The sequence below is a fragment of the Henckelia pumila genome, chromosome 4 (assembly GCF_033568475.1).
Source record: "Henckelia pumila isolate YLH828 chromosome 4, ASM3356847v2, whole genome shotgun sequence".
NCBI classification, from domain to species: domain Eukaryota; kingdom Viridiplantae; phylum Streptophyta; class Magnoliopsida; order Lamiales; family Gesneriaceae; genus Henckelia; species Henckelia pumila.
The window spans coordinates 63,945,683-63,970,631 of record NC_133123.1 but is presented as its reverse complement, the minus strand read 5'-3'; the positions used below and the strand labels follow the sequence as shown (position 1 = coordinate 63,970,631).

General features: G+C 41.1%; 1 long non-coding RNA gene across 1 annotated transcript; it reads left to right on the top strand.

Annotated features, from left to right (window-relative positions):
- The first annotated feature begins 5,742 nt into the window (after nucleotides 1–5,742).
- Nucleotides 5,743–8,255, top strand: LOC140894293 (uncharacterized). Its single transcript, XR_012153773.1, has 2 exons — nucleotides 5,743–5,889; nucleotides 8,076–8,255. It is a non-coding gene; the product is annotated as an uncharacterized lncRNA (long non-coding RNA).
- The last annotated feature ends 16,694 nt before the right edge of the window (nucleotides 8,256–24,949 follow it).

The following is a 24,949-nucleotide window of genomic DNA, read 5'->3' as shown; positions in this document are numbered from 1 at the left end:
CAATCTCCCGCACATACAATTGTGCCATCCTATCAAAGGTGTAATCGCGGTTATAGGGAAGAAAATGCGCTGACTTCGACAACCGATCCACGACAACCCAAATAGCATCACAATTCCTGGAAGACATAGGCAAGTGGGTAACAAAGTCCATCGTCACATGCTCCCACTTCCATTCAGGAATTTCTAAGCTGTGAAGTAACCCTCTGGGTCGTCTAAACTCTGCCTTGACCTGCTGACACACAAGGCATCGGGATACGAACTGATAAACGCTGCGCTTCATCCCCTTCCACCAAAATCGAGTGCGAAGATCCTTATACATCTTCATGCTGCCTGGATGTATAGAGAATCGACTGCGGTGAGCTTGCGATAAGATCTCATCCCTCAAAGTAGAATCCTCGGGTAGCACAACTCGACCAGAAAGACACAACAAACCATCTCCCTGCAAATGGAAACCAGAAGTGTTATCACCCTCAGCCAGCCGGGCCAACTTCTGAGTCTTCAGATCAGAATTCTGAGCTTCTCGGATTCGTCTGTATAGCGCTGGCTCTGCAAGCACAGAAGAGACACGAATCCCTTGTTGTTTTTTCTTATGACGGAATGTGAATCCCAAAGAACAACACTCCTCCACTGCCTTCGAAATCGAACTGGTACGAAGGGAACTCACATAAACCTTGCGACTAAGCGCATCAGCAATGGGATTTGAAGAACCTGGATGGTACTTGATCTCACAATCATAATCCTTCAACAGATCCATCCAACGACGCTGCCGCATGTTCAACTCAGCCTGAGTGAACTTCAAACTCTTATGATCAGGGAAGATCTCGAATCGTTCTCCGTACAAATAGTGACACCATATCTTAAGAGCAAAGACAATGGCTGCAAGCTCTAAATCGTGTACGAGATAGTTCTCCTCGTGAGTCTTCAACTGTCTGGAAGCATAAGCGATCACGTGGCCGTTCTGAGTCAACACGCACCCCAAACCCTGGAGAGAAGCATCAATGAAGACTACAAAACCACCTGATCCAGACGGTAAAGCAAGAACTGGAGCTGTCATCAGACGACGTCTCAACTCACGAAAACTGTCTTCACAAGCATCAGACCAAACGAAAGAAACGTCTTTTTTCGTCAACTGAGTCAAAGGCTTAGCTATCTGAGAGAAATTCTCCACAAAACGATGATAGTATCTTGCTAAACCAAGGAAACTACGAATCTCAGAAGCTGTAGTCGGACGCGACCAATTCAGAATAGCCTCTGTCTTGATAGGATCAACAGATACGCCATCTTGAGAAATGACATGACCAAGGAACACAACTCGGTCAATCCAGAAGTCACACTTACTCAGCTTCGCGTACAGCTGTCTCTCCCTCAAGACCTGCAGTACAGTATAGAGATGGTAGGCATGCTCATCCATGCTGCGAGAATACACCAAAATGTCATCGATGAACACCACCACGAATTTATCCAGAAAGTTGCGGAAAACTCTGTTCATCAGATCCATAAAAACAGCTGGAGCATTCGTCAAACCAAACGGCATTACTAGAAACTCATAGTGTCCATACCGCATATGAAATGCTGTCTTAGGAACATCCTCTTGTCGAACTCGCAACTGATGATACCCAGACCGAAGATCAATCTTCGAATAGACAGAAGTACCCTGCAACTGATCAAAGAGATCATCTATCCGCGGAAGAAGATACTTATTCTTCACTGTCGCTTGATTCAATTGGCGGTAATCGATACACAACCGCATTGAACCATCCTTCTTCTTGACAAACAGTACTAGGGCTCCCCATGGCAAAACGCTAGGTCTAATATAACCCTTATCAAGAAGATCTTGCAATTGCTTCTGCAGCTCTTTCATTTCTGACGGTGCCAATCGGTAAGGAGTTCTTGAAATTGGTGTAGTTCTTGGCACTAACTCAATGCCAAACTCAATCTCCCTTACTGGTGGCAAACCTGGAATCTCCTCCGGAAACACATCTGGAAAGTCACGAACCACTGGTATCTCTTGGATATCTGGCTCTCCTAAGGATGCGTCAATGGCATAGATAAGGTAGCCTTCCCTGCCAGACTCTAAAGCACGCCGTGCCTTCAGAGCTGAAACCACTGGAATCGGGGGTCGCGCTCCCTCACCATAGAAATACCATGACTCGTCATCCTCTGGACGAAACTGGTCAAACCTCTGATAGCAATACACTATCGCTCGGTAGGTAGTCAATAGATATATCCCAATGATGCAATCAAAATCTTCCATCGCTAGAATCATTAGGTTAGCACTAAGTTGATGTCCCTCAAAATCCAAAACACAACCCCAACTAGACGCTTGGCTAAAACCTCGCTCCCCATAGGAGTAGAAACCACTAGCAACACGTCTAAAGGTATAAATGACAATCTATACTTCTTAGCGAAATGTGCTGAGACAAAAGAATGCGATGCACCAGTATCAATTAAAACATATGCAGGAAATCCACATAAACTACAGATACCTGCAATCATCCGATCGCTGTCAGCCTCTGCCTGCTCCTGGTTAAGCGCAAATACCTGACCCTGGGTACGTGGCCTCAACGAAGAATGACCCCGAGAAGGAGTCTGAGTAGGCTGTCTCTGAGACTGCTGTGGATGTTGGCGCTGCTGCGAATACTGCTGCTGGAAAGGTGGCTGCTGGTACTGAGGTGGCTGAACAGATGCCTGAGAACCTCCGGAACCACTCGCTGCCCCAATCAGCATAGGACAATCTCTCTTTATGTGACCCTCCTGGCCACACTGGAAACATGCAGTGGTCGATCGACCACACTGCCCTGGCGGATGTCTGCGTCGGCACTGAGTACACCGGTTCGGTCTCTGTCCACCAAAACGATGCACCCCACCAGATCCAGAGGAAGAAGAAGAAGTACCTCCTGGCCTCTTGAAGGACTGTCCTCTCGGACCCAAAGGACTAGAGCTAGCTGGCCTGGAAGAAGAAGAGAAAAGTCCCCTGTTCCTCCGAATACTGTCCTCGGCCTGGCGACAACAGTCCACCAAATCCTCGTAAGTCCCATCTCTGCCCACAGCAACCATACGATGAATGTCAAGTTTCAAACCCTGAAGGAAATGATCAAACTTCGCCATAGAACTATCAGCAATATGAGGACGAAAGGGTAGCAGATCAAAGAACTTCTGCTGGTACTCCTCGATCGTCATCGTCCCCTGTCGCAAACTCAACAACTCGCTGGCTTTCGCCTGACGAAGAGCTGGAGGAAAATAAAATCTCTGATAGGCAGTACGGAACTCAACCCAAGTAGCTGTACCTCTAGCTGCTATGAACGGTGCGGAAGTAGATCTCCACCACTTCCTCGCTCTGCCCTCAAGCATAAAGGCAAGAATCTTCATCCTATCCTTAGCCGTGCAACGGAACTCCTGGAAGCACTGCTCCATCCTCTCCATCCAATCCTCCGCCTCTTCGGCTGTCTCACCACCCGTCAAAGGCTTCGGGCTAGCTTCCTTAAACCTACGCATGCTGACTCGCCTGCGCTCCTCGGGCTGTCCCCGATGTCTACGATCGTCCGGATCGCCCCAACGACCGCCGTCTACGCTACCGTGACTCTCGTCGTAATCTGCCATCTGTTACATAAGAACATATAATTACTTAATCCGCTTTACAATATTCCCAGTACAATGCGTCGCTCTGATACCAAAAATGTAGTGACCCAACCCGGATCCACTACCTAATCAGAGTTATAGTAAAAGCGCACGCAATAAAGGCTTAAAGTGTAAAGAGCGGATAATTAAAATACAACAAATCCAATCGGCATAATACAACCGACGCTATCACAAGTGTATAAATACTGTTATACAACCAAATCGAAGGTTCAGGGTAAATAAATCCCTACCCTCTACAACCTCGCACTCCCCAAGCTCAATCCTGCTGAGAGCCGCCTGGATCGTCCAGCCTCAAACCTGCCCCGCCACAAGGTACACAATACCCAAACACAGGGGCGTGAGCTAGAACGCTCAATACGAAGCAATGATATAAATACAAATATGCGCACACAGATGATTTAAAACTCAAGTGAAAACACTTGCTCATGGCGCCGGGAATATACAGCACCGACTAGAGAGCTACTCCGCGGGGTACTCGTATATTCCATATCAGGGCTGAGCCAACCCCATCCTGACCCGAATCCAAAACAGGATACAAGTCCCATATGGAAACTGTCATACCTCACTCGAGTCCAAAATGAGATCATCGTTCCCTATGAAGACTGTCAATGACTCACATCTCTCCGGATGCAGTCACACGTAAAATCATGTATGTGCTAAGACGGTAAAACATGATAAAACATGATAAAACATATAGCACATACTCATGCAACATATAAGCAAATATATCATGCCGACTATCTCGGTCAGTACTTACGTACCTCTAACACTGCTGGTCAAACCTAGCTCTGTTGGCCTAGACTCCAAGCCTACTAGTCCAGTCTACTAGCTACTACAATGCAAATATCCATGCATCAACAATTAAGCTTTAAAAGCCTTAACTAAACTATTGCATACTCCTAAATATTTTTAGGATGCCAAAGCTATACCTGCGTCCGTCGTTAGCCCTTTGCTGAAGATAACCTCAAAACAAGGCCGTAGCTCCGCGACGACGTCTAGATCACTAAGCCACTTCCGGATTCTCCGTAGGACGCCTAGATCTCCCTAGATCTGAGTTAGAAGGCTTAGGAATCGAGAGAGAAGAGAGGAAATTGGTGTGAGAAAATGAATTCTCGGACCCTCTATTTATAGGCAACGTTCAGAGCCTCCGAACCCGGTTCGGACCGTCCGAACTCGATCGGAACCTCCGATCCCTCCTTCGGAGCGTCCGATCGCTCAATATTACGTCAGCCATGACATCACCTTGCTGACGTAAGCGATGACGTGTGCCCTGGTCCAGATCGGAGCTTCCGATCTTGCCGACGGAGCGTCCGATCTCGATCGGAGCCTCCGATCCTGGCACGGAGCTTCCGATCCACTTCGGATCGTCCGAACTCCTCTTCGGACCGTCCGATCCTGCTGAACCAATTCAACTAATTTGAGTGCTCTGAATCCATTTCTGAAGTCCGTTGTCCCAACAGGAACTTACTTAATCATGTTTTACTTAATCTAGACATGATCATGTGATTAACTACTCATTAATCACTAATTAGAAATGCGGGTTACTACAGTTGTAACGCCTAGAATTTTATTTTACGTAAACCGTATGCATAATTTGGAAATTTAATTATTTAAAATAGAATAAAATAATAATAAAATAAATTAAGGGGTTAAATGAATTTTATTTATCATGTTTATGTGTTTTAAATTTATTTATGATTTTTAACTCGAGTATTTTAAGTGTTATGAATTTTTGAAGAAAAATATTATTTGTGAGTGCGTAGATGGGTTGTTGGATGATCGAGATAAACGTTTTTATTTAAATTTTGGCCTAAGAATTTTAAGAGCTTAAAATAATTATTTTAAGGTTTATTTTATAGAAAAATTTAGCTTTTATGTATATAAATATTTTAAAGTTCATTTTTTTTACCTAATCGGGCTATTTTAAGGGCTTTTGGCATGTTTTTGAAATTGGGCCTAGTTTAATTTCGAAAATTATCAAAATATTATACTTGGTTAGGATTCTTAATTATTTTCTCAGCCCATAAACAATTAATTTTATTTGGGCCCATGGTCCATTTCTTCTTAAGTCGATAGAAGCAATCTCTACATCTTCTTCACGCGATTCCTTCTGAGAAACAGGGAACCTTTGTGCCATCCCTTTCACTTGCACACACCACACCAAAACCTTGATTAAATTTCAAGATTTTTACGGATTAGTGATCGGCTCGTCACAAGCTTCGTTTTCATACTTTTGTATTTGTGTTTCAGGCACGTTCGATTTCTTCCCTCTCACCATTTAGATCGATATATCCTTTTTTTTGTTGAGAAAAATCGGTGCTAGCTTTTGTGTGTGATGTTGAACTCATGATTTTTTTAATGGTTGTGCATCACGTTCCCCTATTTCCCCTGTTTTGTGGATGGCTCGGTTCTTGTTCTACCTCTGGTCACTGTTGTTCGAAGGGATGCTGCTTCTGGTCAGTGGTTAGCTAGGTCTTTTAGGAGATGAGAGGAGGCTGAGCTCGATGGGTTGTAGGGGGTGGTGGTACTGGCGTGTTTCTGTCATGCGCAAGGGGCGTTGATGCGTGGGATTCATGGCCCTCGCCGAGCCATGTACTCCATGGCTCGAGCCAGGGCTGGGTCAGGTTGAAGCTTCTAATCGACACACGCATCGATACAAGCATACTCCCGACCAAGTCTCTCTACATGTCCTCCTACGAAGAACTCTGGAGAAATGGCTCGTGATAGCTAACCAGCTATGCTCTGCGACAGTGCATGTCAGTTGATCTCTTTTGCTCACGATCTACCATCAGCGTTCTTCTTGTAACCAAATCATGCTTTTGAACATGAAGTTTTCCATGTGCCTACCGAACGCATCGGTACAAGCATACCGGCAAAACTATGTTCCGCATGAAAATCTCTCCAACTACTAGTGGAGAATCTTCAGAGTAGTGTCATCATGGTACGGACGATACAAATGCAAACATCAAGTGCGTCCCATCCAATCCTCTGCCACTGCCTCTGGCATCTGGTACTCGATCCAAAACTAGGATCCACCTGAGTAGAAATCTTGAAAACTCGGACACGATCCATCACTCCTGTCCGCACTTGCTGGAATCCCATAAGCCGAATCTTCAGAAATTCTGCCGATGATGATAGTCTCTGGGCAAACTAATCGCCGCATCATCACCTCTTCCAAGGTCTCATCAATCCTATAAGGATAACCCAAAGTTTTAATACTATACCCCGGTGTGGTCCTGCCAGCGCGGCTCCGGTCATGGGCGTCCGGGGCAGGGCGGAGTGAGGAGTGATCGACGAGTAGGGAGACCGAGAAGTGGAGTGGGCTGTAGTGAAGGTCTTGGGCTCGGTTAGTTGGCCCGGGCCCGGGTGGGTAGGTGGTTTCGGGTCGGGTCAAGCCATATGTTATGGGTTGGGTCTGGCTTACTTATCTGGGCCGGATAGTTTAGGTCGGAGCCCATCAGTTAAGTTGTGAAATGGGGCTTGTGTCTTTTGGGTTAGTATTGGGCTCAAATGATTATCTCGGGCCCAAGGTGATTAATTGGGTTTAATTGATTGTTTATCCTTATACTTAACCTTTTGGGCCTAGGAATTAATTTAGGGTCCAATAGTTAATTGGATTTAAATAAGTTTTGGGCCAAATTTTACTGGGCTTAATTGATTAGGCCCACTTTAGGCTTAGAAACTTGCATTAGGGCTTAAGTTAATTATTTAATTTGGGCTGTTGAAGGAAATAAATATTAAATGGGCCAGCCTAAGTATAATGGATCGGACTCAGTTTTAGGATTTAGGTTAAGGGGAACCAACTCGAACCAGCCGTGTCAAACTAAATAGTCCTTAAATATATATTTAATAGGTGTATATGTAATATTTTGATATAAATATGATTTTTATGAAAAAAATAATTAAATATATATTTACGGGAAAATTTTTTAAGAAAATGATATTTTTTAATTCATGATTTCTGCATAAATTTAATGTTAAGATAATGGCATGTGAAGAAAATATTTTGGAAAGTTGATGTGAATTGTGACAATTATGTTCAGGAGCCTACGGATCCCCGTGTAAAGGTTGAGTGATGTGGCATAAAAGGCGTAGGGAATCCCCGTGTTAAGATTGGGCGAACCTTGCCGTCGCGTACGCTAGTTATAGATTGATCAATCGTTTATGTTCACTGTCACACTTCACTGATATGACCCACTCAGTAAAAGATTTTATGATTTATTACATGCCATAATTTATGCTATGTATTTATTTATGTTATGATTACGTTTACGACACAACATTATGCATACGATTTTACTGTCATGTATGCATTAGACTTATTAGGTTATTTTTATATACGTTACGTGCTTGCATGTGGTTTTATTTAGTAGTACACGTTATTAAAGATAGAGCATGCTGGGCCTCTAGGCTCACTAGATATAAATGGTGTGCAGGTGAGTTTGATGCTAGTGCAGAGGATGTGGTCCCGACGGGCGATGAAGACCTCTGAGCATCCTGAGCTGGCTGGTGTACCCGTGACCTTGGCAGTATTCATGTTTCCGCACTTCTTTTATGAGATTTTTATTTTAGGGTTGTAATAAACTACTTTTTGCTCGTGTTATCTACTTTCATCATGATTTTCTTGTGGTTGGAATTTAAAACTACGTATTTTCGCATTTTTCTATACCGTATACTTGTGTATGGATTTCCTTTAAATTATTTCGTGCGTTTCAACAATCAAACTATTATCCATTATTTTACCTAACATAAAAATCTATTTTTAGTATAACGCATATATGTAATTACATAAAAAAAAATCCCTCGAGTTTTCGATTGTTTCAGGTCACCACTCCAAATCCCTGAAGGAACTACCTGCAACTGCCCCGTCGAATGTGGTATCCAAAAAACACAGAAATACTGGACGTGAGCATAAGACTCAGCACGCTAGTACGAGTAAACATACAAATATGATGCATGCAAAAATACAATGTCCGAGTATCCATATCTAGGATATACAAATCCAAACTGGTCAGACTGGCGCCTAAGACATGAGCTGTAATCTCAGGGAATCAAACTACTGGGTTCAACCACCCACTCTTACTGGACGTGAATCTAGAATGTCCATGGATCACTAGATTCAGCGCAACCCATCGGTCGACAGGACCCTCAGTGTCACAACATCATAATTAACAAAGGTTGAGCGATCCTACACTGGCTCATCTCAAAGAGACATAGGCTCAATATGATATGCACATGCAACATAATATCTCAAAGCAGTAACATGCAACCATGACACATAAATGCAACACATAAGCATGCATATCCGCTGACAATCTCAGTCAGTACTTACGTACCTTAATAGTATTCCTAGATGTCCCCGAATATACTGAACGACTCTAACCTCTATTTCAATTAATTAATAAAGAAAAATGCGAATTTAAAAAAACTTTGCCATGACCCTTCTGTTTCTACTAGAAACTACCCGACTCAACTCAGCAATCAAATAAATCAAGACCAGACAATAAATTAATACGATAAGGACATGAATTTTCCCAAATTAATATCAATCCCAAACGAAGCGTAAAATAGTTAAATAATTTACATGCCATAGATTTAAAATCTACAAGTTCTTACATTTACATTTACCCAGTGAACAAAATCAAAGATTTCAAAGAATTTAAGTTTAAATAACTTCTGCGGAAGACTAGCATAGGTCGGAGGGAAGTGCCGGGCCCGCATCGCACTCTACTCAAGAGTCATGCCCCTCGATCTCAACAAAGTCTAACCTGAACCAAGCATAGTAGTGAGCCTAAAGGCCCAAAAATATTGTACTACGAATAACGAGGGTTAAAAATACATGCATCATACTAAAAATAATAATAAGTATACGATGAACTCATACGAACGAAACACAACTCATGCCCGACGTAGAACCTTTACAATATGCAAAGAAAACATGACAATCGTGAACATTTCCTTTTTAATTATCTTGTGAATTTAGATCCTCGATTGTGACTATGGTTTTGATCGATCAATGACTATAGTACTATGCCGACAAGGATATCGAGATCTCTCCCAACACCACATTGCCCCTCTGAATTGGTAGGGATGCCGAGATTTCTCCCGACACCGTACTACACGTTTGGTTGGTAGGGATACCGAGATTTCTCCCGACACCGTACTACACATCTGGTTGGTAGGGGAGCTGAGATGTTTTCCAGCCGCACACTACACATCTAATTTTTGTCAAGTGAGCTAGAGCATCTCCCGACCAACATTGCACGTCTAAGTCACAACCAACTCACCTCATTCATTTACTTTACATTCAATTTAACCTTTTTCTCATTTAACTTTTCATCTTTTCATCATTTATACTTCGAGACTAGAACATGAATAATTTGAAGTTTACTCACGCGAAGGATAAGTGCATAAAATTTAAAGACACGAACCAGAATGATAATACAAACTTTGAATTATGGAAGAATGAAGTGTAGGTGGCCATCACTAAACTCATAGACATCCCTAGGATCGCTTAGAATTAACCCCTTAATGAGTCGATACGGGCGTCTGGCCCGTACGGCCCATAAGCTAGCCCATTCTTAGTCGAATGTCCTCCCATTCAAACTGAAACCTCATACAAATCCTAAATCTCCCCTAGGATCAGTCTTTAACCTTTAATGCAAGTCCGAGAAGCCCGATCAATTTAGATTCCCGGACAGCCCCTAGCCTTCATGGAAATCTGCTATGGACACTTCAACTTAAACCACCCTTTTCCTACCCGAAACTTGCCCAAATTAAGTCCAATTTGAACCGACATGATCCCAACATCATACAAATTAAGTAGGGTTAGGGAACCCCCGTCTAGGTATCTAAAAAGCCAAGATCAGAACCCATTTCTAAAGGCAAACCACATAGAACAAGAAAATCTGCTCTAGCCCTTAAATATAAACTTCAAAACATCTTTCTCAATGACTACCCCACAATTCAACCATCAAGACACCATATAGGACCTCCCTAGTGACCAGAAAGTTCCCTTGAGCTAGCCACGTGCCCGGTGCTACCTCAAGTCAAGGTTTCATCCGGTCAATCCAATCGCCGCAACCAAGCTCCTATCCCAAAATTCCATAACACCAGCCTTTAACATCCGTAAAATACATTGCCAGGACCACATTTACACCCTTATTAAACCACATGGACAGCCACTTAATACCTTCATCCATTTAATCAAAATTCAAATTCAGAATCCCACAAATTTCAAGCCAAATTTGAAACTTTCAGCATATAACTTCAAGGACATAACATAACATGATAAATAACTCAAATCCACCCAATCACACATGAAATAGGTCGAATTTATCACAAGCCCATTCTGAAAATTTCTTCAAGTTTCGAAATGCATGCATAAAGGAGTCAAAAATTCATTCCAAATCCATTAACAACACATTCCAGCAATAAGTATTTGGAAAATTCGAAATCCGCACCATGCATACTGATTTTTCACTCAAAAAATGACCCCTACACATGTTAAGATGAAAATTTCAAATTAAAAATCAAGGTTAGGGCAAGGAACATAATATTCTATGCTTGGTATTCAAAAGATAGCACAATCTTTTCTCGTTTTCAAAATGGACAAGAAATGGGGATGGAGACCAGCTGAAACTCACGACTAGAAGCTGAATGAACCTCCAAAGTGTGGCTTCCTGTCGGCGTGATGGTGGTGGATGGTCGGCGGCGGCCGGAGAGGGTGTGAGGAGGGTGGACGACGGCCTTTCTTCGAGAGGAATGGGGTGTGGCAGCTTGGAGGAGGCTAGGGTTTAGAATTTAGGTTTAATTGTGTTATGTAGAGTGTTCTAGATGTATTATATGTATATGTATTAGTGTATGTATGAATAGGTGTGTGAGTGGAGTGTAGTCTTGAAAGTGCTACTACACTTATAAAAGTGTCATTTCCCATATTACAACTTTAACTCTACAATTTTTGCAACTATTTAAGCTTATAAGTTTAAAAATCCTAATATTAAATATAAGAATTGAATTTTTACTAGTCCAAGTTCGAAAAGGCTAATTTTAAGAAATATTGAAAATTATGCTAAAAAATCCACTTACGCAATTTTTGGCACTCGAAAAATTCTAAAAGTAAAAATCCCATTTATTTTCTCAACTTCCCTAAATTATAACTTCCAAAAATATATTTTAAGATTTTACCGCCAATTCCACCATCACCGTGTGCCGGAGCAGGAGCCGGAGGTCACTGAACTCAAGAATAATTTCTTAATAATTAAAAAAATAAACATCTGAAGTTAAACACTAACTTAAAAATTAAAATCAACATTTTAAATATTTAGATTCCACGGTAATAAGTAAAATATTTAAATAATAAACAAAGAGATTAAAATAATTTAAACAAACTAGATGAACGTTTAAAGAAATTTAAATAAACACACACGCGGAATAAAAACCTTTAAAACGACTTGGACAGTAATAAATAGGCTAGGCATTTAGAATAATTTAAAATAGCTAACCGCAAAACATAAGTTATTTAAAATAAATAAGTTGGACAATAAAAAGTATTTAAATAAATAAGCTAAACAGTTAAAATAATTTAAATAATTATCCAATAAACTTAAAATAAGTGGGACAGTAAAGATCATTTAAAAGAATAAACTAAACAATTAAAATTATTTAAATATGCAAGCTAATTTAAAACAATTAAATTGCACAATAAAATTATTTTGACAAATAAACTTAAACAATTAAAAACATTAATTAAATAGTTGGTACGATAAAAAATATTTGAATAAATAATTAATATTTTATTAAAAAATAATTCAAATAAAGAATTTAAATCGATTAAACTTAAAAATGATAATCATAGTATTTATTTAATTTAATGCATGCGATATAGTAGATTGAATTTTAGGTGCTACAATTTCTTCCCCCCTTAAATGGAATTTCGTCCTCGAAATTTAAAACTCACCAACTGGGTTCAATTACCTTAGACCATAATAGGGGTGGGGAAAAATATCGAAATACCGAAATACCGGAAAACCGTAGCGAAAAAATTACCGAAAAATTCGGTATACCAAAAAATTTGGTATGGTATCAGTATGGTAAATTTTTTTTTTCGGTATACCGGTATATACCGAAATACCGAAAAATAAATTTTTTTAAAAAATATATATATGAAAATTTTTGGTATACCGACTTTTTTACCGGTATACCGAATTTGTTTCGGTATACCGACAATTTTTCGGTATACCGAATTTTTTTTGAATTCGTTATCGGTACACGGTATATATTTTCGTCATACCGAAAATTCGGTATATTCGGTATACGGTACGGTATCAGTATGGAAAAATTCCATACCAATTTTTTCGATACGGTATATGGTATCCGATTTTCGGTACGGTGTACCGTACCGACCCACCCCTAGACCATAACAACACTAAATTTTCTAACCTTAAACCCACATGATTTGACCCTAATCAGCTTTCGCCGTGCACTCTGATGCTTATTGATATCTATATCATCAAGGATCTGTCTAACTCCTGCTGCAAAAATAAATTCACAATTCTCATTTGTTCCCAACTGGTGGTATCATAAGAAAAATTTCTAATCACTGTTCCAATGTGATCTTATGAGGTTTTTAATTCGCCACCTAATGACCTAAAATATCTGATATTTGCCTTAGTTCGATAACCTTAAATCCTGGATCACAATTTCAAGCAATAAAGTCCTTAAAATCAATAAATAATTTATGTCAATCTGGACTACAAATTAAAAGCTTTCTAACAACGAAATTACGCTTAATGTCTATTTACCAATTAAGCTTAATACATATAATCTAGAACTCGAACTCTTGAGAAGTCCCCAAGTTTCCAAAATACTTAGCAACTAATCACTAAACTTTTCTAAATAAGATAGCTAAAGGAAGTATACAATTTTTGTAAAGCCCCAAAAATATTTAATTTGAGAATTTATGGGATTGAGACTTCAATTCCAATATGCTTAAATTAAAGGATTGAATTATAATTGTCAAAATTTGACCAAGGACTGATTTGCAAATATTGAAGATTTCAGAGACTAAAGAGCAAATTCCTAATTTTGAGTGGGACACTTGGCTCGCATAGATATAAACGTGTAGTGTATGTATTTCTTCTCAAATTTCCAGTCCAAAACCGTGAGCTTCATCTTCTTCATTTGAAATTTCATCTTTTGACGTTTGATTCTTGCGATCCGTCTAGTAGATTTCAGAATTGAACATATATTCGCGATCAACGCTTCGAAGGCTACGTTTTGCCGTAAGTTTTATTAATTTTTATCATGCATGTTTGAAGTTTGAGAAGTGGATGGAATCAGATTTTTATTGGTTATATATGTTCTTGAGTTAGCATTGATTGTATATTCGAAGAAGGATCGGGAAAAGAACAGTGTTTGAAATTGTTATGAATTTTTAGATTATTTTCGAAAAAGGGGTGTAGTGACCCGTGCCGTGATCACCTATTAATCATAACTTAAGCATGCAATTAATCAATAAACTAATCTTAATCAGAGTAACTACGGAATTAAAGAAACTCAAATACCACGTAAGCAAAACCTAGTGGTCAACCCTGCTATCCAGCCTTGGTCACCACCTAACCTCCCTGTCTCTGGGAGAACTACCTGCAACTGCCCCATGGAATAGGGCATCCAGCCAATAGAAAATAACCGGAAGTGAGCCTAACATGCTCAGTACGAGAGTATGAGTATACGATGTTATGTGTGCATGTATGCAAGTGAACTGGGTACCAAGACACGAGGTCAAGAATATCTGATAGAGAATAACTTGGGCCTTGGTATGTACCACGCTGAGCTATCGCTACAGGAGGTGACAGACATACCTAAATGCCCTGATGGTGACCTAACACAAATCCACGTGTCCAACCAAATATCAGTGACCTGACATGAGCTCATGTGTCCAACTAATATTGGTGACCTGACACGAGCCTATGTGTCCAACCATCTACTGACAAGATAAATATCCCAATACCGGATATCTCAAGGATACAGGCTCAATATGCTCATGTATGCAACATACAGGCATTACATGCTGTATATAAAGGCATATAAAACATGCAATCACATAATCCATGCAAACACATAATACATGCATACTCAATCTGGATATCTCGAATAATACTTCCGTACCTTTCTAAGGCAGATCCTAGAAGCTCCCATCTAGGTCCAAGCCTACCATGCAACACTACAACATAAATACCCATGCATTACCTAGCATGCCAAACATCACCTATTAGAATCTAAAATCCTTAATTAAACTATAGCCTACTCCCTATTTACTATAGGGAACCAAAGCCATACCTTCGTCCGTCGTCAGCCTGCTGATGTCGCATGCCTCAGAGCCTGGGCATAGCCTAGCTACGACCCCTAGATGCCTCGCCAGAGCTCCGCCGCCTGGCTGCTACTGCGGACACTGTCTGCTATAAAAAATACTATTTCCAACTCCAACTCCAACTCTTAAAGAAAGAGTCCCGAAGCCCTTAAATAGAGCAATTACCGGGAGAGGAGAGGAAAATTGTGCCTTAAAAATGAGGATTTCGGACCCCTATTTATAGGCGAAGTTCGGACTGTCCGAACTGGGTTTGGACGGTCCGAACTGCCACTTGTCCGAGCCTTTAAGACATCTGTCTCTGCTGAGTTCGAACGGTCCGAACTCGGGTTCGGAGGGCCCGAAGTGGTCCGTGTGCTCCGAACTGTTTTGGTCCTTCCGAAGTCATTTTTGGACCCCCGGGACCTACCCCACCATTTTTGGACGTTCCAGATCTGATTTTCCTCTTATTTTCACCAAATAAGGACTCCTTAAATATGTTTTGACACTTTTAAAATTATATGTCATTTTTTAACATGTTTAAAATACTTAATCTTGTAAAATGGAACTGGGCTACTACATTCTCCCCCTACTTAAGTTATTTTGTCCTCGAACAATCTTAAGTACTGAATGCAGTAAAATACTGAATAAAAACCTTTTATTCAAACTGATTCATTTTACAAGTTACAATCTGAAAATATGACGATTCAGAATAACTCTGGATAATCTGTAAGCATACGACTCTCAAGTTCCCAACTGGCCTTCTCAGTGCCTCGGCGCTGCCACGGAATTAGAACAAGAGAAATGGTTTTGTTGCGTATCACTTTATCCTTATGACCTATGATATGCAAAGGTCTCTCCACGTAGGTCAAATCTGAGTCCAACTGTACTTCAGACGGCTGTAATATATGAGACTCATTTGCCACATACCGTCGCAACAGTGAAACATGAAACACATCGTGGATACTTGAAAAATACGGCGGTAATGCCAACCTGTAAGCCAGATCTCCAACACTTTCCAAAATCTCAAATGGACCAATGTACCTAGGAGATAGCTTTCCCTTGAAACCAAATCTCAAAATCCTTCGATATGGCGAGACTTTTAAGAATACTTTCTCACCCACCTCAAACTGCAAAGGTATGCGCTTATCATTTGCATAGCTAGCCTGTCGATCCTGCGCAACCTTAATTCTCTTCTTGATTTGCCCAACAATATCAACAGTCTATTGGACTAACTCTGGTCCCTCTATCTGTCGCTCCCCCACTTCTTCCCAGAACAGTGGAGTACAACACCGTCGCCCATACAACGCCTCAAACGGAGTCATACCAATACTGCGATGGTAACTATTGTTGTACGGGAACTCAATCAATGGAAACTGATCTTGCCATGCTGGACCAAAATCCATAGAACATGCTTGCAACATGTCTTCAAGAGTACGAATCGTGCGCTCTGACTGTCCGTCAGTATCTGGGTGATATGCTGTACTCAAGCTAAGAGTAGTACCCATAGCGCGCTGAAAACTCCCCCAAAACCTGGAAGTAAACCTGGGGTCTCGATCACTGACAATGCTCACAGGCACTTCGTGCAATCGAATAATCTCCTGAATGTACAACCGTGCCATCCTGTCAAAACCGTAGTCCCAATTATAAGGAATGAAATGTGCTGACTTGGTGAGTCGGTCCACCACAACCCAGATAGCATCACAATTCCTCGAGCTCACCGGTAAATGGGTCACGAATTCCATCATGATCAACTCCCATTTTCACTCAGGAATGGATAAACTGTGAAGCAACTCTCCAGGTCGCCGGTGCTCTACCTTGACCTGTTGACACACCAAAAATCTAGAAACATATAGATACACACTCCTTTTCATTCCTTTCCACTAGAAAGAACCTCGTACGCAAATCTTTGTACACCAAAAGAATTCTCATACTTTATGACTAACACTTGTCATAACACCTGTGACAACGTCGTTGTCCACAATTCTTGATTTTATAAATCCCTCAGGTTTTCTTCTTGGAAATATTAATACAAATATTCTTATTGACTCAGAAGTCGATTAGTACAATATCTAGTTCTAATATAATGACATTTATGTCATAACTGGAGATAATATCTGAAAATGAAAATACTGATTATCCTGCCACGGATAACAATTCCTTGCTGAATTCAGACTTACGTTATTGGATGAACAAAACTGTTTCATCATTCTTTGGAAAATCCTTAAACCAAAACAATCTAGTTAACCCCTGATTCAATCTCATTGAATCAGACTTATAAATGACCTAACACATCCAATTGACATCCCGGAAAATTGGTGATAACAATCCCGTGGATTTGTTAACCTTAGATCTCAGCTGTTACCATTTTTCCATGTCTAAAGACTTGATGTTATCATGTTAGTATTCATTAAAATTCAAATGCTTGCTAGATCAATTTATGACACTGAAGTCCGAGAATTACTACAAATCATTCCTGAGAGCTGAATATCTGAGTACTATACTCATCTTATCAGTCTACCAAAAATTAAACAATTTCAATCGTTCTTTATGCAAAAGAATATATAACTCCCCCATCACGGGGTTATAACATCTTTATCTACCTCAGACAAATAGTTGCAATTAGTCATTGGGCACCAAACTTGCACCAATTTAACTAACCATTTCAAAACATTCATGAACACCTAAGTGCTCAATTTTCACTATCCAAGTGAATTCTCATACTGACGAATCCATGCTGTAACTTAGCAGGCTCATGACATCTGTCAATTACTAACTAGATCAATTATCTTCCAATTTTTACATGGAAACTTACCTAAGTAAACTCATCACTTAGAATTTCCTGTTCATCTCGTAATCAAGATCCTGATCACTAATTATACCTCTGATAGAATTAGAAAATACTGGTAAAACCTCCTAGTTCTCCCCAGTATCACGTGCAAGAACTACCCGTCCAGAATATTCACTTGTCAAGGAATCCTTTCCAAGACTATTCTGTCCACGAAAACCAAAGTCTGTATCGCTGATGAAGTCAGACGATAACTCATCACATTCCCTTGGAACTAATCCAGCACCAAGTATAATTCCAGAAGACTCAAATAAATTCTAAATATTCTCGTGATAGTTATACCCATTGTTATGACTGTACATAAAACGAGATTGAGGTAAGTCTTCCTATAATGCCAAACTGGAACAAAAGAATCCTTCCAGAGTACACCGGCATAAGGTCGCACTTACTATACCATCTAGAAACCCGATAGTCAAGAGCACCCTGGCATAACTCATCCCCGAGTCTCTGATATTATGCAACATTCCTATCTGGACCAAAATCATTGGTCAAGGAAAATTCTCTGTAGAGGCACAATTCAAATCCCGAGTCTGCAAGCATCTGATAATTAAATCCTGTTGAATATCAATTCAACTATTCTCCTGGATTAAATCCCGAAATCACAAATCAAGATCAAAACTTATCTACTCAGAACAATTACTTGTCAAGGAAAATCCATTCCAAGACTGTTCTGACAACGGAACATCTTTATATCAAACAGAAGATAACTAAACCTTGATACCACACCTGGTATGTAGTAGCCCGTAACCAAAATCAGTGATTAAGGAATTAATCATACTTGGGAAGGGTTCGGAAGCTCCGAACAGGATCGGAAGCTCCGATCGAATTACGTCAGGCAGGACGTGTGGCAGGATCGGAAGCTCCGATCAGGATCGGAAGTTCTGATCACCTTTATCCGAAGTCAACCAGTGAGATTTTGACACGTGGCAGATAAGTGAGATCGGAAGCTCCGATGTCGGGATCGGACATTCCGATCGTGATCGAACGTTCCGATCGAGGAACGGAGGTTCCGATCGTCGTCTATAAATAAGGGGTGCCGAGCTCACATTTGAGTGCACCAATTCCTCTCTTCTCTCTCAATTCCTTAGCCTTCTAACTCAGATCTAGGGAATTCTAGGCGTTCCGTGGGGAATCCGGAAGTGGCATAGCGATCTAGGTATCGTAGCGGAGTTGTGGCCTAGTTTTGAGGCACTCAACATCAAAGGGCTAACAACGGACGAATGTATAGCTTTTGCTTCCTATAAATATTTAGGAGTATGAATAGCTTAGTTAAGGCTTTTAGAGCACTTTAATGATAGTAGTATCATTTGCCAGTGTAGAGCAGACTATAGGCATGGACCTAGAGTTGGTAGAGCTTGCACTGAATTGAGGTACGAAAGTACTGTTCGAGATATCCTGACAGAGTATGCATGTATTATGTGACTGCATGATTTATATGTCATGATTTATGCTGCATTCATTTGCATATTGAGCTATCTCCTTCAAGATGTCTATTAGTAGGGTTGCACCCTATCCTGTTAGTGGATGGACTTCCATGGCTTTGGGTCCAGTAAATCCACTGGTATTATGGTATGGGAGCCACCTCCTGAAGCGACGGCACAACGTACTACATACCAGGGCCCAGTCTGTCTCTGTTATCTGATCCTTGACCTCGAGTTTATAGGGAGTTCACTTTGCATGCATGTATACTCATACTCTCGTACTGAGCATTTATGCTCACGTCTCGTACTCTGTGTTTCTGGACATCCTATTCCATGGGGCAGGTTTGCGATTGGATGATGCGGGTGGATCCAAAAGGGGCTAGGCAGTGGTTGGCCAGCTGGAGCTTCGCCTAGGTTTTATTCTGTGGTTATTGGATTGATACAACTATTCGATTTGGTTGTATTATATTTGGGTATTTACAGATTCCTTTACTTGGGATTGTATAATGTCTATGGTTTCCGCAGCTTAATTCTGTTTACTGTTTTTATTAAGTTAATTGCATGGCTAAGTTTAGTAGGTGATCCGGGTAAGGGTCACTATATTTATGGTATCAGAGCATGCAAAGTATTCTCGGGATTTAGATTTTACATAAGATAACCGTTAGGTTAATTTTGTAGATGGCAGATCGTGATGACCAGAGTTCTCATGGCAGTATTGGTGGGCATTGGGGTGATGCAGACCGGGAGCCTCGTCGGGAACGCCGCAATTTTCATCGAGATGAGGACCGTTTCAGTGTACGTCGATTCTTGCAGATGGGGCCTAAGCCCTTGGTTGGAGGTGAGTCTCCGGAGGATGCAGAGAACTGGTTAGACCGCATGGAGATGAATTTTCAGACTTTCCAATGCACCGAGGAGCAGAAGATGGAGACCCTTGGTTATCTTCTGGATGGACGTGCGTGCAGGTGGTGGAGGTTTACTTCTGCACCTTTTGTTGCGGCGAGAGGAGTGGACACCTGGGCCGAGTTCCGCACAGCTTTTCAGAAGCTATATTTTCCTCCTGCACTCCGTCAGTCAAAGGCGGGCGAGCTACTGAGTCTGCGACAGGGAGCCATGTGTATTGATGAGTATCAGCAGAAGTTCTTTGATCTGCTATCCTATTGCCCCGAGATTGCCGACAGCTCCGAGATGAAGTATAATCTGTTCCTTCAGGACCTTAACCCTGAAATCCATGACCATGTGGCGGTTGGTGACGATATGTCCTACGAGGGTTTGGTGAGCCGTTGTCACCATGTGGAGGACAGCATTCGACGGAACAGGTCTTTCTCTCAGTCGAGACCTGCTAGTTCTTTGGGTCCCCGTGCCCAATCTTTCAAGAAGTCTGGATCTTCTTCTTCCTCTGGCTCTGCTGGTGTTGTTCGTTTCGGAAAGAAGGACAAGTGTGATCACTGTGGGAAGAACCATCCATCCGACAAGTGCCGTAAAGCTTCTGGAGCTTGTTTTCGTTGTGGAGAGACTGGTCATATCCGAAGGGATTGTCCACTATCTGAGGGAGGCGGTTCTGGTTCTGGTTCAGGATCTGGTTCTTATGCCACCGTTCAGCAGAGGTTGCAGGGACAGCCTGCTGGGAGTTCTCATTTGAGGCCACGAGCTTCTGTCCAGGTGTTTGCCTTGAGGCATGATCAGGCAGTGGAGGAGAATGAGAAAGTTATCGCAGGTACATTTCTGCTTTATGGTATACCTGCTCTTGTACTTATTGACACTGGTGTTGGATAACGGTGATCAGATCAATCAGGATTGATACCCGGTGCAGCGGAAGTTTAAAAATTTTATATGGAACGATTCCATAATGGGTATCAAAACTTTACGATTAAATTGTGCGTGTAAAAATTAAATAACAATTAAATTTTTACCTCCAATCTCGAATCGAGATTATGGACACCAACAGATTACTCTGCTCTTGTTGTATATCCCAGGAACTGATGGACGAACAATTCTTCAATCTGGTCCACGAACAGAGATTTAATCCCTCTGATAGATTGCACTAGAAAATCTATCAGAAGTTTCTACGAAGAGAATTAACGAATTTGATCCGTTAAACCAGACTGCAAATTCAAAATTCACAGGCTGGATTTTCCCGAGCAGAGAGGGAGGGGGGCGGCCACTTAGAGAAAACACAGCTAGGGTTTTCGAAAATATTTTGTGACCTCTGTTGTGTAATTTCTTTACTGCAATAACTTATTTATAATGTGGGCTGCTAACAGCTTAGGGCCCATTAGTCATAAGTTCAAGCCTGACAAGCATAGCCCGCATGTTCAGAAATTAATATAAAATTCATCGTGACTCAGATTGATAAACCAATTTCACCAATGATCACAGAAACCATTTCTGCATCTTTTAGAGTCAAGATAAATTTTTTGAATCCGAATTCAGTGGTTTCCAAAAATGCCCATCCCTATGTCATTTTAGGAAATCTTACTCCTCTACTCTCAAATAAGAAGTCCCACTTCTTTGTTCATTAAATTTAACTATCTCAACGGGGATTAAAAATCTATTACTCTGTGTGACCCTCAATGGTTCAGGGATACAGCTAGCCGTGGGCTCACAACTCCTTGTGACTCGGAACAACAATTTCCGACTTGCCCATCGAATCATGGTAAGAGCGCCTAGCAACATTGCCCCATGATTCCCTAGGTATCACTGATAGTGCCTGCAAGAACCAATAGATCTTGGTTAGCATACAGTACGGTCCCTTCATCCATATATCCCGATCGAATCAACAACCATTGGTAAATCGAGAGTCGTTCAAGATTCGATAACTATGCAATACATCTTGAAGATCAAATAGTGACATCGCATGCGCTACTAAGAAACCATTTCTTAAAACACATCATGTACTCTGGCCAGAGATTCTTCACACTAATATCTCCTCATATTGCATAGGATATCCACACTATCAAGTATGTGGTGAATCCTTGACAACAAAGCATCGACTCCTATACGTGTCATAACTGTACCCAATCCCGACACCTGATGACCCCAATAGAGTCGGTAACGAGTCAAAGCACAGTACTAGTATATAGAGTCTCAATGATGTTTCAAGTAGTAAGGACTAATGGTGTACAACCAAAACCACGGACTTTATCCACTCGATAAGTGATAACCACTTGGAAAGTTCGGATAGGGTAGTTCGATCATTCATCGTATGAATATCCATTTGCATGCTTTGAACATCTCCATGTTCCATACCAATGAAACGTGGTACTCGGCATCGCAAATGCTAGTCTCAATCTCGAGTGATCCTTATCCTTATTAACGGACGGCTCAATCGACTAGGAACTGTTTAGAATATACAGTGATTATAAGATGTGTTTCATGATAGTCATCCCCATGTACTACCACATCTTACATACACTATAGTATATTCAAGGTCTTTATCAAAACAACAATATTATATCACAATATAAAAATATGAAGAAAGATAAAGTCATTGCCATTAATAAAAGTGTAAATTATATTAAACAAAAGATTGTTTATACAAAGAGTTATCAAAGCCCTTAGCCACAAGTTGGCTCACCGGGCACCCACTCTTTCAATCTCCCACTTGCCCTAAAGCCAACTAGTCATACTACGTAGACCCATTGCTTCGCGATGTTTGTCAAATAATGGTCCTGGCAAGGGCTTAGTAAGTGGATCAGCGATATTGTCTGCAGAGGCCACTCTCTCGACAGTGATGTCTCCTCTTTTCACGATCTCCCGGATGATGTGGTATTTCCTCAGTACGTGTTTGGATCTTTGATGAGACCTTGGTTCCTTTGCCTGAGCAATGGCACCCATTTTGTCACAGTACACCGGGACTGGACCAACAACTTCAGGAATGACGCCCAACTCTTGGGCAAAATTCCTCATCCAAACCGCCTCTTTAGCAGCAGCCGATGCTGCAATGTATTCTGCCTCAGTGGTGGAATCCGCTGTGGTGTCCTGCTTGGAACTCTTCCAAGAGACAGCACCGCCATTGAGCATGAACACAAATCCAGAGGTTGACTTCGAGTCATCCACGTCACTTTGGAAGCTAGAGTCGGTATAGCCTTCCAATTTTAGTTCTCTTCCTCCATATACCATGAACATATTCTTAGTCCTTCGTAAGTACTTAAGAATGTTCTTCACGGCTTTCCAATGAATTTGACCGGGATTAGCTTGATATCTGCTCGTGACACTCAGAGCAAATGCTACATCCGGTCTGGTAGATATCATCCCATACATGATACTACCTATGGCTGACGCATATGGTACATGTGTCATTTTCTCTATCTCTTCATCAGTCTTGGGACACATGGACTTGGATAGAGAAACTCCATGAAACATAGGTAGATGTCCTCTCTTGGACCCATCCATTGAAAACCTTTTTAATATGGTTTCGATGTAAGTTGATTGAGTGAGTCCTATCATTCTCTTAGATCTATCTCTATAGATCTGTATCCCTAGAATATAGGATGCCTCACCCAAATCCTTCATCGAGAATCTACCTGATAACCATATCTTTGTTGACTGCAACATCCCTACATCATTCCCAATGAGTAGGATGTCATCAACATAAAGTACTAAGAATGTCACAGCATCCTTAACTACTTTCTTGTACACGCATGGTTCCTCCGGGTTCTTGATGAAACCATAATCCTTTATTGTTTCATCAAATTTCTGGTTCCAACTTCTTGATGCTTGTTTGAGACCATAGATTGATCTCTGAAGCTTGCATACCTTATGCTCGCTTCCCATGGATGTGTATTCCTCAGGCTGCGTCATATAGATCTCTTCCTTAATGTTTCCATTAAGAAATGCAGTCTTCACATCCATTTGCCATATCTCATAGTCATACCAAGCAGCTATGGCAATAAGGATTCTTATGGACTTGAACATTGCAACTGGTGAAAAGGTTTCATCATAGTCAACTCTTTGTCTTTGAGTATAACCTTTCGCCACCAATCGTGCCTTGTAGGTCAATACCTTACCATCAGGCCCAAGCTTTCTCTTGTAGATCCATTTACACCCTATTGGAATAATTCCATTGGGAGGATCTACTAAAGACCAAACTTGGTTTGTATGCATCGAATCTATTTCCGACTGCATAGCTTCAAGCCATAAATTTGAATCCGCATCAGAAATTGCTTCCTTGAAGTTTCTTGGATCACATCCAACACCGGGTTCATCTTGATCCCCTTCAAGAAGAAGACCATATCGAATAGGAGGTCTAGAAGTCCTCTCGGATCTTCTAGGTATAGGCGTGTCCATCATTGGTTCCTGAGGTGTAGGATCATTATTTTGTATTTCGGGTTCTTCTCGAATTTCTTCGAGTTCCATCATCTCGCCTTTCTTATCCAATAAGAACTCCTTCTCCAAGAAGGTGGCATTCCTTGAAACAAACACCTTTGTTTCAGCAGGATGATAGAAATAATATCCGATTGAATTCTTCGGATACCCTACAAAATAACATAAGGTGGATCGACTATCCAACTTATCTCCCACTGTCTGCTTCACGTAAGCAGGACATCCCCAAATCTTCAAGTACGAATACTTAGGAGCTTTGCCATTCCATAACTCGTATGGTGTTTTGTCCACTGCTTTGGTGTGGACGTTGTTCAACAACAACACCGCCGTTTCAAGCGCGTAGCCCCAAAACGAAGGTGGAAGCTTAGTGAA